Source organism: Orcinus orca, chromosome 5 (assembly GCF_937001465.1).
Source record: "Orcinus orca chromosome 5, mOrcOrc1.1, whole genome shotgun sequence".
Taxonomy (NCBI): domain Eukaryota; kingdom Metazoa; phylum Chordata; class Mammalia; order Artiodactyla; family Delphinidae; genus Orcinus; species Orcinus orca.
The window spans coordinates 79,845,541-79,862,780 of record NC_064563.1 but is presented as its reverse complement, the minus strand read 5'-3'; positions in this window follow the sequence as shown (position 1 = coordinate 79,862,780).

The window sequence follows — 17,240 nt, the reverse complement described above, 5'->3', positions numbered from 1 at the left end:
GTTGCAGAAGAGCCGCTAAATGAGACAGGCACCCCTTCCTCTTCTTGTTCCTCTGTTTTTTTCTGAGGCAGTGGGAACTGAACCCAGAGATCTGTGGGATGTGCTGTATATACTCTCCCCTGTGAAGAGCCTGGTACTGTAACAACATGTTCACAGGCGTTGGGGGTCTCCTCATTGTGATGTGAGTGTTTGATGAAGGAACACGGGTCACAGTGGAATGAATGAGAGTAGATCCGATTCTGTGCTGACGGTGAGTGAGAGGAACTGTGGATACTGAGAATGGCACCCCCTACACTGTGTTCCCTCGTGTTCTGGGAGAGGCTTAATAAGTGGAAACCCCAAAATAAAGTTCCTATGGTCAAATGTTTGGGAATTGCTGGATCAAGCAGAGACTATTTTATGGTAGGACTTCTCAGGACCTTTAAGACAGAGTACATTGTGATTCCCTGAGGGAGGGATCACATATATGATGTTTTCCAAATCTCTCTGGCCACAGACTTTTGGAGGAACCATCTGTCAATACCCCACTGAAGACAGTTTGGGAAGTGATGGTAGAGAGACATGTATTTTCCCTCTCTCAGGTCTTTCAATGATGAGTGTTTTGAAATGAGTTCTGGTCTCCATCCGAGTGACCAAAATGTCTTTTCCCTTTTCTCTTGTCTGTGAAGCTGGCATTGGAAAGGGGCTGTTCCTCCTTATTATATTTAAGGTACCATAATCATTATAAGACCCAGCAATTGCTTGGCCTTTGCAGTCTCCAGACTGCTTTCCCACACATTAATCCTCATAACAACCCCAAAGTGGGTCATATACATCCTTATTAAATAGGTGAGGAAACTAAAGTTCAGAGGTTTCTCCAGGATCACTTGGTAGTACATCACGGCAAGAAGACTGCGACTTGCAGCAAGCAACACAAGTGAGGGACTCTCATTTTCTCTGCATTGTCTGAATTTTCAGTAAAGATTCAACTAATATAGCAGACTTTTCTAAGACTTCGGGGTTTGAAAAGCTCATGGGACCAGGCCAAGAAAGAGAAAGAGGAAAACACATCAATTCTCAGAGCATGATATATGGGATTATTCCAGGTGGTCTGTGGCTGGTTCCACTGCAGCCCAGAAGGTACTGGGTAGGCTGTAAGATGTTATGGAAAAACACAAACTTTTTGGCCAGCCCAATAGATGGCATCCTGGATAAGATAAGGGCTTTCAAAACAAACTCTGGGTTTGAACTTTTGCTCTATCATTTACCAGCTGTGCGACTTGGTGGTGCGTTACTTAAACCATCTGAACCTCATTTCCTCATCTGTAAAACAGAGAAAATAATATTTCTCATGGGGCTTCTGTGAGGATGAAATAGATAGATTAGATTAGAAATAGATAGATTAGATTAGATTAGAAATAGATAAATATACTATTAGTAGCATAGTATCCATAACTTTTATATTTTGGCATGAATTAATATTTTAACAAAAACTAGACATCATTTATGTTGTTACCTTACTGGAAACAGTGCTGTTTTCTAATAACTTCTGGCAGTAGGTTTCGTTCTTTTAAAAATTATTGTTGTTTGGTTTTGGTTTTATTTTGTGTAAAAATAGGACTAAATGTGCTAGGTCTTTGCAGTCTTTTTCTCTCCAACTAAATAGCCTGTCAACACTCCCTAACACTCCACCTCACCCCCTGAGAAAAGGAAAAAGAACAAATTGAGAACGCATGGAACCACAGCTCGGAAACCTGAGCATTTCCCATTTCAGCTTTCCTTGGAATAATTTGATGAAAAGCCTGTGGTGTGGTTTTAAATGGCATTGGGATGCCCATCTTCTTTCCCTACCCCTAAGCTCCTGAACATGATTTATATTTCCCTATTTTTTTTCTTTTTTTGCGGTACGCGGGCCTCTCACTGCTGTGGCCTCTCCCGTTGCGGAGCACAGGCTCCGGACGCGCAGGCTCAGCGGCCATGGCTCACGGGCCCAGCCGCTCCACGGCATGTGGGATCTTCCCGGACCGGGGCACGAACCCGTGTCCCCTGCATCGGCAGGCGGACTCTCAACCACTGCGTCACCAGGGAAGCCCTATTTTAAGCTAGTGAAGATTTATGAGACTTTAAACACCATAGTTCAAGTTATTGGAGGTTTAAAGGAATTAAGCAGGTCCAGCAGCACCTGGAGCTGTAGGTGGTCGAAAAGATTTATCAGCATTTCCTTGTTAAAACCCACTTTTCAAGGATTTTCATAGCCTGGGTCTGAATCTATTTATTTGGACAGAGGAGTGAATTTTTAGGATTTCTCTCAGAGTGAAAAGAAAGTCCATCCCTCTATTCCTTCCTGCTTTGTTTTTCGGGCTGGGCCTCTGCCCATCACCTCTTCATCTTTCACGTCTAGCTTGCTCTGTCTTTTCTGGGGTTTCCCTTCTCTCTGGTCCTGTCTTCTCTTAAGCGCTTGAACTCTTGGGATCCCTGTACATTCATGTATTCACAAGCTCAGCTCTGACCCATGAACCTAACAGCAGCTGGAGGGAGCTGACATTCCAGGGCAGGGCTGTGGTGGGTGATGGATGGCTGTGGGGTGGGAATGCCTCATGCCATGGGGGTGACAGATCCCTGTGTTTACACCAGAGGGTGCAATGACTCCATGGCTGAGAGGGGCTGGCTGGAGGCTGGAGTTTCCAAATAAAATGCCCATTCAAGGCAAAGCAGGCAAAATTCCCAGGCAGTTAGGTTTTGGAGAAGCCGTATTGAGCGACCCTGAAAATGGGTTCAGGGCACAAAGTGGTCACACACTCTTGATCATATTCTACCAATGCTGGGAAGAGCCAGCATTCTTCTCATTGCCAGTAATTATTTTCATCAGCCTCTGCTTCTTACCTCTCAGGTTTCCTCCAAGTCCTAGCTCTGCCCGCCCTGTCAAATCAGTGTGGGTGCTGGAAACACGAACTCATTTTAATATCAGCCTGAACCAGACATCACTGGGAAGGAAATCAGAGAAGCTATTTCAAAGTCAAGTAAAAATAACTTTTGTTGAGTACATACTCTCTGATTCCACTTACATGAAACCCTAGAAAAGACAAATCTAATCTAGAGTGATAGAAAGAAGATTGGTGGTTGCCTGAGGCCAAAGTCGGGGAAGACTGACAGAGATGAGGCCCAAGTGCACTTTTGTGATGCTGGAAATGTGCTTTGTCTCAAGTATGGTAATGGTAGTACAGGTGTAGAACATTGTAAAAACTCATTAACATGTGGAATTAAAATGGGTGTAAATTATACCTTGATTTTGAAAAATGTATCTGCTGTGCGTCCACACTCCTTGTCCCCTCTCTTAGCACAGACAGTGGAAAGCTGAGACTACATCTTAGAACGCGCCCCCATCCGTGGATGGTGGTTCAACCAGCCAAAGCTGTGTGTATCCATACAGGGCATGGGGCTAATCCAAAGCAGTAGATAAACACCTCATCAATTATAACTCACTTTGGAATGCTCTCTGTGCCTTTACGTTCCCCGAGTACAACCTGATTGACAGGGGCAGGGGGGAGCAGGCAGCCAAGAACTGTGGTAGGGGAAGCCAGATTAAACAATTACCAGGGAGAGACAGCAAAAGAGTGAATGGCCACGCAGATAATAAAGAATTGTTGACTTTGTAACGTGAGCTGTGCATTGTATGAAAGTGTAAAGGGGTTGGTGAGTTGGAGCAGATGCTCATTAGAAATCACACCAACCACACTGAATGGTCTTGGCATCTAGATAGCAGAAGGTCTTCACCAACTCGATCTTTTCCACATCTGTAATTAAATTTGGGGTATTGCTTAAGTCAGGCACAGTGCCCTATTCATTCTGATATCCAAATATCCATTTTAAAGTTGGCCAGGCTTACCCAGAGAATGATGTAACTAGATCAAAGATGGAGTGAAGATTTAGGACACTGGATTTTTGTCCCTGCTGTGTGACCTTCTAAAAAAATCGCTTTATTTATTTGTTCACTTATTCATTTATTCAATAAAATTATTGAGTACCTGCTACAAATCAGGCCATCGGCAAGACCCTGGGGATACATGGCTCTAGGCTTTTCTTGCCTCATTTGTAAAAGCTGTTCTGGGGTCCCTGCAACATCCTACCACTGTACCGACGGAAGGCATGGGTAGTGGTGTGGTCAGGCTCGGAGGCCCACAGTGCTGTGCCTCAGTGATAAAGCTGCCCAGGAGGAACAACAAAGAGAGAACTCCCTAACTTCTCTGGTCTGTATCTTTCCAAAGGGTAATTCTAGGCCACTTAAAGCATCTTTGCCATAAAAATTTCCATGGAAATAAAATTAAGCATTTTAGTTTTGTTTATTGAAAAAAATATTCTTAAAACCCTCTAAGGTGGTTTTTAAATTAATTCCTTATTGCTACAAAGCACAAACTCACATATAGTTATAAATTAAGTTAACATTTGATCTAGTGCAGGGCAATAGACCAACACTTTTGTCCAGCCGCTCTCCCTGCTTTGGAGTGTGTTCCTTGTTCCACCCGCCCTCTCCCCAAGCAAAATTTAGAAATAAACAGACCCCAAATTGCTTCTCTTTTCAAAGTTCTTCTCTCACTTATTTTTTTTGCGTGTGGTATGCGCGCCTCTCACTGCTGTGGCCTCTCCCGCTGCGGAGCACAGGCTCCGGACGCGCAGGCTCAGCGGCCATGGCTCACGGGCCCAGCCGCTCCGCGGCATGTGGGATCCTCCCGGACCGGGGCGTGAACTCGTGTCCCCTGCATCGGCAGGCGGACTCTCAACCACTGCGCCACCAGGGAAGCCCTCACACTTATCTTTAAGTGTGCAAGATCTGTTCCCTTTCAGAGCATCAAACCACCTCTCAGAAAGGTCTGAGAGAGATTCAAATTATGTGGGATTCAAATTATGCTCTGTCCATTTATAATATGTGACCCAGGGAAAGTTCCCTAATGTTTCTGTGCCTTGGTTTCTTCATCTGGAAGTGGGAATAACAATATCTACTTTGAGTTATTGTTTAAATAAGATAATGGATATAAAAAATACCTAGCATGGTGTCTAGCCAATTGTAGAAAACTAATTGGTGGTTACTAAAGCCTAACAGAAATGAAGTCTGGAGATAGAAGAGAAAAAGTCCACCACAGAGTAAGAAGTAATCCACTGATTCTGGGAATGGAGGAACCAAGACCTTAAGCCTTTGTTGCGTTGATAGCTACTGCGGGGCACAGGAACTTCAGATTATTAAACTCAGAAGAGCATATTACAGTTGTCCCTTGGTATTTATGGGAGATTGGTTCCAGGACCCTCACAGACACCAAAATGTGGGGATGCTCAAGTCCTTTATATAAAATGGCGTAGTATTCTGCTGATGCAGGGGACACGGGTTCGTGCCCCGGTCCGGGAAGATCCCACATGCCGCGGAGCGGCTAGGCCCGTGAGCCATGGCCGCTGAGCCTGCGCGTCCGGAGCCTGTGCTCTGCAACGGGAGAGGCCACAACAGTGAGAGGCCCGCGTACCACAAAAAAAAAAAAAAAAAAAAAAAAAGGCGTAGTATTTACATTTAACCTATGCACATCCTCCTTTATACTTTAAACCATCTCTAGATTATTTCTAATACAGTGTAAATACGGTATAAATAGTTGTAAATACAATGTAAATGTGATGTAGGTTGTTGCCAGCATGTGGCAAACTCAAGTTGCTTTTTGGAATTTTTTCTGACTATTTTTGATCTGCCATTGGTTGAATTCACAGATGCAGAATCCGCCGATAAAGAGGGTCTGCTGTATAAAGAGGTATTTCCTTGCAATGTGGCTGAAGTTTTTTTAAAAAGCCACTTACTTACTTTACTTAGAATATTGATTCACAACTTGTTATAGGGGTGACCCTTCCTGTTGTTTATGAGATACTACGCTATGCCTCGGCTTTTGTGCCATGTAGGCTCTTTTTTTTTTTTAACTTCTTTAAATTTTTTCTTAAATAGACTTTGTCCTTGAATTTCCTGTGGATACAGAGGGCTGACTGTATCTACCTGGGAGAAGGGTTGACATTCTGAGAGGGGGAATAAGTCATCATATACCCTTGACCCAGGAGTGAGAGGGTTTTTCTCTTTAATCCAGTATCCAGCTATAGGAGGAATGCAGATGGATCAATGATGGAGAAAAAGCCATATCCCCACTAAGTTGCAATGGCTACATCAGCAGATGCCACAGTCAGATTACCTCCATACTCCCCCAGGGAAAGTTGACATCTCCTGGCCCTTTCCACAGAAGGCACTGTTCCACCCAACAGGTCAAAATCTGTGTCACAAAGAGGGCTGAGAACCTGAAGATAGAGTCTGCCTGCTGATCCAAGAACAACAGATGACTGGTCCAGGCTGTGATTAAAGTTGGTTGGAATTCACAGCCGGCAGAACAATGACCACATTCATGAACTGAACTTCTGCTTACTCTCCTGTTCCAAATCCTTCATCTTTCCTCCACATGGACAGCCAGCTGTGCTGAGAGATTTGTGGTGTTAGCACCTGGAAGTGTTGGATGGACTTGATTCCTGTGTAATAAAATCTAACTTGAATGACTTGAAAATATAGTTAAAGGCTGCAAACCTATTTGTAATTACTAGGATCCCCCCAATAAAAGCCCACTAGATTGTAGAGCTCCATATGGGCAGCGACCACATTTGTCTTTTTTACTGCTTTATATCCAGTATCGAGAACAGAGCTTCTTGGGTAACCAACCATCTTGGTTTGCCTGGGACTCTCTGGTTTTAGCACTAAACGTCCTGCATCTCAAAAACCCCTCAGTCACAGGCAAAATGGGATGATTGGTCACTCTAGGCTTGGCACATAGTAGGTGCTCAAAAAAAATTTGTCAAACAAAGGAAATAAATAAGCAGTAGAAGTGTAAAAGTTGGATTAACTGCTGTAGATAGGGGTCTACCTTCAGCAGATACTGTTTTGAGGTTGTGTTTGGTGAAACCAGCATACTATTTTGACAGTATATAGGCCCAGTCTTGGGCTTTAAATACCATCTCATTTCTGTCCCTTCTTTAACTTCAGTTTATACATCTGGTCCATTAGTCAGCAATAGGCTGTACAGTTTCAAAACTGTCAAAATGTGGTCAAAACATGACCAGGATTTCTAAAGTTTATTTTCTATTTGGTAACTTTTCCACCCTATATACATAGAGGCCAGTTGTTTTAATATGACCCATAATATATACTTGGGAAGGGAGAGCATGTCTCCTATCAAAGTAATTCAACAATCCTTCATTGAGTGACTGCTCTGGACAAGGTGCTGGGTGCTGCCGGGCATTCAGAATGAGTGAAGAAGATCCTTGCCCTTAGTAGCTCTCAATCTGGGAGTGGCGTGGTATGTATGAATAAACATTCGTAATTATTTATGACATGAAGCATGCTTGATATATGCATGCTACTTTAATGATTTTAATTGTGCCCTATGTGACCACCGGAGAGAAGGAGATTAATCTTGAGACGTTATGGAATGCCTTCTTAAGGAGGTGGGATTTAAGGTGGGTTTTGAAGGAAGTGTAGGTCTTCAAAAACTGGCTATGAAATGGGGAGAGTGACTTTCCAGGTAGAAGGAAGGGTATTAGTTGCGTTAGGCTACTCATTACCTAAACCTGCCTATAGAGCCTTAACTAAATGACAGCATGTTACTCTCACTTAATGAGAAGTGCAAGGCTGATGCAGCAGCTCCAAGTTGTCCTCAGGGTCTCAGGCTTCTTCTCTCCTTAGGCTTCCCATCCTTAGCCTGTGGCTTTGCTGTGTCATGCTCCCAAGATGGCTGTTCTATCTCAAGCCTCCGGTTTGTGGACCAGGCAGGAAAAAGAAGAAAGAAAGGAAGGAAGGAAAGGAGAATGGAAAAAGGAGAGAGGCATGTGGGAGGGAAAGGGAGGGCCTGTATAAGGAGGGCAAACACTTTCCCCAACTCCCTAGCAGACTTTCTCTGAGTCATGTCTCATGACAAGAAATAGGTTACATGGTCACCCCTAGCTGCAAAGGAGTTGGGGGAAGATGAACATTGTAGCTGGACACACTGCCCTCCTGGCTGACATTGCAGTTGTCTTAGTAAGGAGAATGGATTTTGGGTAGGTAACCAGCAGTGTTTTTGCCTTCGAACAGGAGCCTAGAAATGGGGACAGCGGGAGGATTGCTGGATAATTGAGAGGATGAAGAGTAGAACCTTGTGCCTGGAGTCATGAATGTGTGTGTGTGTGTGAGTGTGCAGGACAAGATAGAGTGGGATGGCTTCATGGAGTTTGGGGAGGAGTAATCCGAGGAAGATAAGACTGGAAAAATATGAGTCAAAATGCAGGAGACATGTTGTTCTTTAATTTCTTTGCGGATCTCCAGAACAGCCTAGATGACTCTGTTTCACATTTCATGGGGTAGAATTCGCCCTTTACTCCCAGCCTTTTTCCTCCTTAGTCTCATGTTACCAAGCACCTTGGATAGAGATATAAAAAATACCACTTTCAAACATGTACTCTCATGTTAATATCAGAAGAAGATAATGGAAACATTTAAACTATTTTCTTTCCCTAATTTCCCCTGTTACCCATATTTCAGTTTTATATTATTATTATTCATGTATTGATCAATTGCTTTAATTCCCAAATCGTATTAATCTTATCACCATGAAACAACTGTGATTTTAGTAATGTACAACATGTGATTTTAGCATTGCTAAAATACTAATCAGGAAAACTGTATATACAGAAACATAATGCTCCTCAGAAATATGCATATATATTTATGTATATGTTTCTGATTTGTATTTAGCACATGCGGCTAAATTCATATTTCACACACACATACTTGTATATATATATATACACACACATATGTATTTTCCATCTATAGCTATCTTTCTGAGAGTCAGATTTGTTCCTCAGCTTTGAGATTTCTCCTGTATCTTGGTGCCGTCTTGCTTTGGTCACTCTCTAAGCTACAGCTCTGAATAATTTTCCCATTGCTTGGCTCTCGCCTCGGTTTCTTTCAGGATAATGGTTTCTGAAGATAACTTTAGGCATAAAGAATAGTTGACAGGCCAGGGAGAGCTTACTAGCATTAGAGGAAGTTATGACATTATTACTCTATGTCAGGAGCCAGCAAACCTTTTTTTGTAAAGGCCAGATAGTAAATATTTTTGACTTTGCAGGCCACAGGTCTCTGTCACAACTACTCAGCTCTGCTGTTGTAGCACAAAAGCAGCCATAGACACTAATAAAAGAATGGCATGATGGACATATATACACTACCAGATGTAAAATAGATAGCTAGTGGGAAGCAGCCGCACAGCACAGGGAGATCAGCTCGGTGCTTTGTGACGACCAAGAGGGGTGGGGTAGGGAGGGTGGGAGGGAGACGCAAGAGGGAGGGGATATAGGGATATATGTCTATATATAGCTGATTCACTTTGTTATAAAGCATAAATTAACATTGTAAAGCAATTATACTCCAATAAAGATGTTTAAAAGAAAAAAGAATGGCATGGCTGCATTCCAACAAAACTTTATTTACAAAACCTCTGCTATAAGTGAACAGCAGGAAGACATTCTCTCCCTTTCTCTACATCTTTTTCCACCTCTCCCGTGCCCTCTCTCGTATTTTGTTGTGTTCTTATCATCATCTTTCTTCCAACTTTGTCTTTATTCCTTTTCCATCCTGACCTTTCTGTTTCTCGCTTTCTTGTTCACATCTTGATTCCTTTCTTGTCACTTGCTGTGAGACATATCTCCCTGGGATGCTTGGCAGGTCCTATCCTCTGCGATGGCATCAGAGAGGAGACTTAACTCTTCGAGTCCACTTAGTGACACAGAGAGGCTCCTGGGCTGACTGGATTATGTGTCTCTTCACTTCTTAAGCACATGTAACTCTTCTTGGGTAGCTTCAGATATGCTTTGGTTTATTAGCTGTGGAATTTCTTCTGACTTCCTTTGGACCTGAATCTCTGAACTGTCTAAGGGGGTCTTTCTCTCAAAATTTCAGTGGAAACTGAGGTATACTTGAATGCTCTTTTGTCTTTTTGAGTTACCCCCTCTCTTCAGGATAGGCAAGGCTGACAGGAACATGGGTGTGGAGTCTATGAGGGCAACTTCCTCAGGGTCTGGAGGAAATCCATATCTTTACCTGTTGCAGATTTCCTCATGCAGGCAGGCTTTTTGGCCCCCACATGCTTTCCCCAAAGACAGGATGAGAGGGAATGGGCTTCCATTGCAGCAGGAAGGCTTAAGAGTAGAGGTCAGGAAGAACTTCGGTTCTGTCACAACTGTATATCAAGCAAGGTGAAGACTGGGGGATGTTTTGGCATTCCCTTGGAAGTGTTAAAAGAACAGGACAGATTACTTCCTATGCTCACTCTAAACAGAATATGGTGTGACAAAGGAAACAGCTTTGTGTTAGAAATTTCCTGTGTAGTATGGATGGAGGGCTGGGAATCAAGATTTGAGGCCCAAATACCTTCCACCAGCTTCCTTTATGAAGACCAACCCTCAGGATGCCGGCTGATCCCTGCAACAGGGAAGGCCACCCGCCCTTCCGGTTTCTGCGATGATATTCAAGTTTTCCAGCCTCAGAATTTTTTATCCCTCTCTTCTTCTCTCAGCTGTGTCCTTCAACTCTGCACAGCTAACTCCATTTTGAAAAACAAAATGAAATAAATATTTGGACGCTTGACCATCCGGTCTAGCTACTGTCTTATATTCTTTTTTCACTGACCAAACATCACGAACAGATGTTTCAGCTTTGCTCCTCCCATTCTCTCTTCACACACTGGCCCCGGTTCTGTCTACAGTCGGGTTCCACCCTCTGCTTTGCTCCCTCACCACATACGCTCTCCTGCAATCGGGTTCCAGCCTCCTCTTTCTCTCGCAAAAATGCCTTGAAATCTACCACTTACCCACATCCTGTCTCCACATCCCAGTCTTTGTTGCCCCTCATTATCTGTGGCATCTGCCGTTTTTGACCCCAGTCTGGCCCCTGACACCCTCTTGTCTTTCGTCTCCAAGGCCAACATGTTCCTCGGACTTGTCTGTCTTGCTGGTCTATCTTTTTTTTCAGGCATTGGCTTTACTTTCCCCCCACCTTACCTGGGGAAGTCAGTTGACAAGCTATTGTGGAAATTCAAGATTACAGAGCTGAGGGACTTCCCTGGTGGCGCAGTGGTTAAGAATCCTCCTGTCAATGCAGGGGACACGGGTTCGAGCCCTGGTCCAGGAAGATCCCACATGCCGCGGAGCAATTAAGCCCGAGCGCCACAAACGCTTTCTAGAGCCCGTGAACCACAACTACTGAGCCCGCGTGCCTGGAGCCCGTGCTCTGCAACAAGACAAGCCACTGCAATGAGAAGTCCGCTCACCGCAATGAAGAGTAGCCCCTGCTTGCCGCAACTAGAGAAAGCCCGCACGCAGCAACAAAGACCAATGCAGTCAAAAATAAATAAATTTATTTTTTTAAAAAAAGATTACAGAGCTGAAGCCTGGGCTAGGATGGCATTGGAGGGAAAAGGGGGCAACGGGTGACATTTCAAAGGAAAACTTTGGCTTAATGATGGCATGGATGCTGGAAGTAGAAGAGGTGGAGAAGCCTAGCAAGTGTCCCACAGTTCTAGTCTGTGGGAACCGAATAATGAAGTCAGGAGAGACAGGAAGAGGTGCTCATTCTAAGGCAAATTTTATTTGAGGGGAAAGCAGGACATACAAGTGGATAAGACGTCTAAAGATGAAAGCTAATAGAAATGGATAGAAAAGCATTTATCTCATTTGCCCTTGCTGCTTCAGCCAGCTCCTAGTTCCATAATCAATATTTCCAGCCCCTAGCCCTCCCAGGTTCTGTGCTTACAGTTCTAACTGCTGATTGGACATTACCACCCTATGCCCATCATCACTTCAGATACTCAGGTAGGAGGAAATGTGTTACAGGGAAGCAGCATGGAAAACTGGCCTAGGAGGCACGAATTCTAGGGTCTGCTATGTGACTTTGGACAAGTCATTTTATTCTCTAGTTTTCCTAATGATGAAATGAGGGTTTAGATTAAGTAAATCACTTTCCTACTAAATCATGTATCCTACTAAATCACTTCCCCATCTTTCTATAGAATGGTTTCTCCTCTAGATTTTTTTCTTCTGTTAGTCATGCCACCATTCTCTGTTACCTAGTGCCCAGTGGTGTCTTGAATTCCAGTTCACCACCTCTTCCTCTTTTCTGCCCAGATCTGCTCCACTCCACATATGAGCCATCAACACATGCTACTGCTTTTCCTTCTTGGTGACTTTCACAGTTTTCCGTTTCCTTCCCACAGCCACACCGTCGTTGAGGTGCTCACCGCCTTGCTCCTTGATTATTTCTAGGAATTCTGAACTCTTCTTGAGGCAGGCTGGGACCTGGGGCCTGGGACCCTTTGCTGCACTGCTACAGTGCTTGCACCTGGATACATGTTTCCTCCAGCAACAGATACAAAGAAACTATAAGGGAATAAAATTAACTGCCTACAGGTGCAGTTGGGGCAAATTACGAACAATAAGATACAAAAAGGCCAAAACCCACCTGCCACTTCTGAGGTGCCAGGAACGGAAGCAGGGTAGTGCGCATGCTCCCTGCACACAGCACCACCAAGGGGCGGGGCAGACCACCTAAGCCACCCCTCCGACCAAACCCACCAATCCGCTCCTACCCTCACCCCATAATCAGCTCGCCTCCGCCTCAGGGAACGAGCAAGGGCGCCTGTTACTTGTTCTTGCTCCCTCGTGCTGCAGCATGAGTCCCAATAAAAGCCTTGCCTGAACTCCTCTTCTGGCCTGTTATCAATTTCCGTTGATTAAGGAGTCTAAGAACCCAGGTCAGTAACACTCTGAAGGCTTCTGGGCACAATACACTTCATCATTCTTCCATCTAGTCTTCTGTATCATCCTGTCCCCTTCCTCCTTAAATCTTCAAAGAGGGGTGGAGAGAAGGGAGTGTCTGTCAAATTATTTGAGAGTTTTTTCTAAATACTTGGTCCTGAACATCTCTCCTCCTTCCTCCACCCTGAATTCTTAGGCACGGTGTGGAAAAATTTCCCCAGGTCATGATTCTCTCTCTCTCTTTCCTCATCGTAAAGAATACATATTATGAAAATTTAAATATATATATATTTTATAGTCCATAAAAATCCCATATAATCCCCTCAAGATAACTACTATATCCTTGTATATAGTAGTTACAGCTTTACCCTGTTCTTTTAAAAATTTGTTTTTTTTGGGGGGGCTTCCCTGGTGGCGCAATGGTTGAGAGTCCGCCTGCCGATGCAGGGGACGCGGGTTCGTGCCCCGGTCTGGGAAGATCCCACATGCCGCGGAGCGGCTGGGCCCGTGAGCCATGGCCGCTGAGCCTGCGCGTCCGGAGCCTGTGCTCCGCAAAGGGAGAGACCACAACAGTGAGAGGCCCGTGGACCGCAAAAAAAAAAAAAATTGTTTTTTTAAAAAAATAGCTTTATTGAGGTATAATTGACAAGTTTTGACATAAGCATACACCCATGAAACCATCACCACAACCAAGGACATATCCATCATCTCCAGAAGTTTCCTTGTTCCTCTTCATAATCCTACCCGCTTACTCCTGCCCCCCAGTCTCCTGTTCTGGTCATCTCCACCCACAGATCCACTTTTCTATAAGTATAGATTACTTTGCATTTCCGATAATTTTATATAGATAGAATAATTTATTATGGACTCTTCTGGTCTGACTTTTATTCATTCAGCATAATTATTTTATCCATGTATTGTTGGTATATCAATAATTCATTCATTTTATTACTGAGTATTATGAATATCTTGCAATTTGTTTATCTCATCACTTGATGAATTTTGTGATTGCATCCTGCTTTTGGCTATTATAAATATAAAGCTGCTATGAACATGTGTGTACAAGTCTTTGCATTGATGTATGCTTTTATTTCTCTTGGGTAAATACCAAGAATGGCTGGGCCATAACATAGGGGTATGTTTATGTAAGAAACTGCCAGACCCAGCAATCCCACTACTGGGCATATACCCAGAGAAAGCCATAACTCAAAAAGACACATGTACATCAATGTTCATTGCAGCACTATGTACAACAACCAGGTCATGGAAGCAACCTAAATGCCCATCGACAGAAAAATGGATAAAGAAGATGTGATACATATATACAATGGAATATTACTCAGCCATTAAAAGGAATGAAATTTGGTCATTTGTAGAGATGTGGATGGACCTAGAGAGTGTCATACAGAGTGAAGTAAGTCAGAAAGAGAAAAACAAATATAATATGTTAATGCATATATGTGGAATCAAGAAAAATGGTACAGATGAACTGGTTTGCAAGGCAGAAATAAGAAACATAGATGTAGAGAACAAACGTATGGACACCTAGGGGGGAAAGTGAGGGTGGCAGGGGTGTGGTGGTGTGAATTGGGAGATTGGGATTGACATATATACACTAATATGTATAAAATAGATAATTAATAAGAACCTGCTCTATAAAAAAATAAAATAAAATTCAAAAAAAAGAAAACAACAACAACAACAACAAAAAAAAAAACAAAAAAACTGCCAAACTCTTTTCTAAAGTGGTTGTATCATTTAATAATCTCACCAGAAGTGTATGAGTTCCAATTATTCCACATCTTCACCAACACTTGATATGAATGTCTTTTTATTTTAGATATTCATATAGATTGTAGTGTCTCATTGTGATTTTAATTTCCCTAATGACTAATGATGTTGAGCATCTTCTCAGGTGCTTATTTGCCATCCATATATCTGCTAAGGTGAGTGTCTATTTAAATCTTTTGCCCAATTTTTCAAAATTGGGTTGTTTGTTTTCTTATTTTGAGTTTGAGAATTCTTTATATATTCTGGGTATAGCGCTTCATCAGATATGTAACTCTCAAATATTTCTCCCAATGGCTTGTCTTTTCATTTTCTTAACAATGTCTTTTGAAGAGTAGAACCTCTTAATTTTGATGAAGTCAGGTTTATCACTTTTTTCCTTTTAAGGATTATGCTTTTGGTATCATAGCTAAGAAACATTTGCCTACCAAAATCACAAAAATTTTCTTCAGTGTCTGCGAGAAATTTTATAGTTTTAGGTAAACATTTAGTCTATGATCCATTTTGTATCTAGTGTGAAATATTGATCCAAATTATCTTTTTTTTTAATATGGATATTGTGATAGAATAATGCATTTCCCCAATGATGTCTACCTCCCAGTCCTCAGAACCTGTGATTATGTTAGGTTACACAGCAAATTACAAGGCAATTAAGGTTTCAGGTGGAATTAAGTTTGCTAATCAGATGACCTTAAAATAGGGAGATTATCCTAGATTATTCTGAGTGGGCCCACTGTAATCACAAGGGCCCTTAAAAGTGGAGAACCAGAGAGATGGCAGTGTGAGAGACTCATAGGTGATTTTGAAGATGGAGGAAGGAGGATAAAAGCTAAAAAATACAGGTGGCTTCTGGAAGCTGGAAAAAGCAAGGAAACAGATTCTCTCCCAGAGCCTCCAGAAAGAACGCAGTCCCATCAATACCTTGATTTTAGCAAGTGAGACCCATTTTGGACTTTTGACTTCCAGAACTGTAAGAAAATAAAATTTGGGTTGTTATAAGCCACTGAGTTTGTGGCAATTTGTTATAGCAACCATAGGAAACGAATATAGATTTTCAGCTTTTCAAGCACCATGTATAAAGGCTCTCCTTTTTACACTGAATTCCCTCTGATCTTTGTTGCAAAGCAATTGACAATACATGTGTGGGTCTGTTTCTGTACTCCATTCTATTCCGTTGATCTATTTGTCTATCTTTACATCAACACCACATTGTCTTGATTACTGTAACATTATAGTAATTCTTGAAATTGGGTAGTGTAAGTCCTTCAACTTTTTCCCTCTTTTTCTTAGTCGTTTTGGCTTTCTAGTTTCTTTGCATTGAATCAGTTTGTCAATATCTACACAAAAACCTTCTGGAATCTTGATTGGGATTGCATCAAATCTGCTGATCAATTTGGAGAAAATTGATGTCTTAAGCATTTTGAGTCTTCTGATCATGACACAGTATAACTCTCCATTTACTTAAGTCGTCTTTAATTTCTTTCAGAATATATTAGAGTTTACACTGCAAGGGTCTTGCATATCTTTTATCAGATTTAGCCTTCATATGTCATATTTTTCCAAGCTAATATAAATAGTGATGCTTTTAAACTTCCATTTACAATCTTCATTGCTAGTGTATAAAAATACAATTTATTTTTAAATATTGGTCTTACATCCTGAAATCTTGCTAAATACATTATTAGTTCTAGTGACATTTCGATGGATTTCATGGATTTTCTAAATAGGCAATCATGTTGTCTATGAATAAAGACAGTTTTACCTCTTCCTCTTCAATTTGGATGCCTTTGATTTCTTTTTCTTACCTTATTGTACTGGCTAGAATATCCAGTACAATGTTGAATAGGAGTGAGAGTGGATATTTTTGCTTTGTTCTGATCTTAGGAGGAAGCATTTAGTTTTTTGCCATTCAGTATAATGTTACTGTCGGTTTTCTGTAGATGTCATTTATTAAGTTGAGGAAGTTCTTTCAATTCCTAGTTTGCTGAGAGTTTTGATCAGAAATAGATGTTGTATGTTGTCAAATGCTTTTCCTGTATCTATTGAAATGATCATATGGTTTTTCTTTTAAAATATGGTATATGAATTTTCTAGGGCTACCATAACAAAGTACCACAAATTGGGTGGTTTAAAAGAACAGAAATTTATTCTGTTCCAGTTCTGGAGACCAGAAGTCTGAAATCAAGGTGTCAGCAGGGCTATGATCCCTCTGAGACTCTGAGTGGAAGGCTTCCTTGCCTCTTCCTAGCTTCTGGTGGCTGCCATCAATTCTTGGTGTTCCTTGGCTTGCAGCTGCATCATTCCAATCTCCACCTCTATTGTAACATGGTGTTTTCTCTGTGTCTCTGTCTTCACATGGAGTTTTTCTCTTCTTATAAGGACACCAGTCATGTTGGATTAGTGCCCACCTTAATGACCTCATCCAAAGTTGATTACACCTACAAAGATTTATTTCAAAATAAGGTCACATTCACAGGTACCTCAGATTAGGACTTCAACATATCTTTTTGGGGGACACAACTCAATCCATAATATATGTTAAATTACATTGATAGATTTTCAAATGTTGAATCCATCTTGCCTCCTTGATATAAACCCACCCACTTGGTCATGTTGTA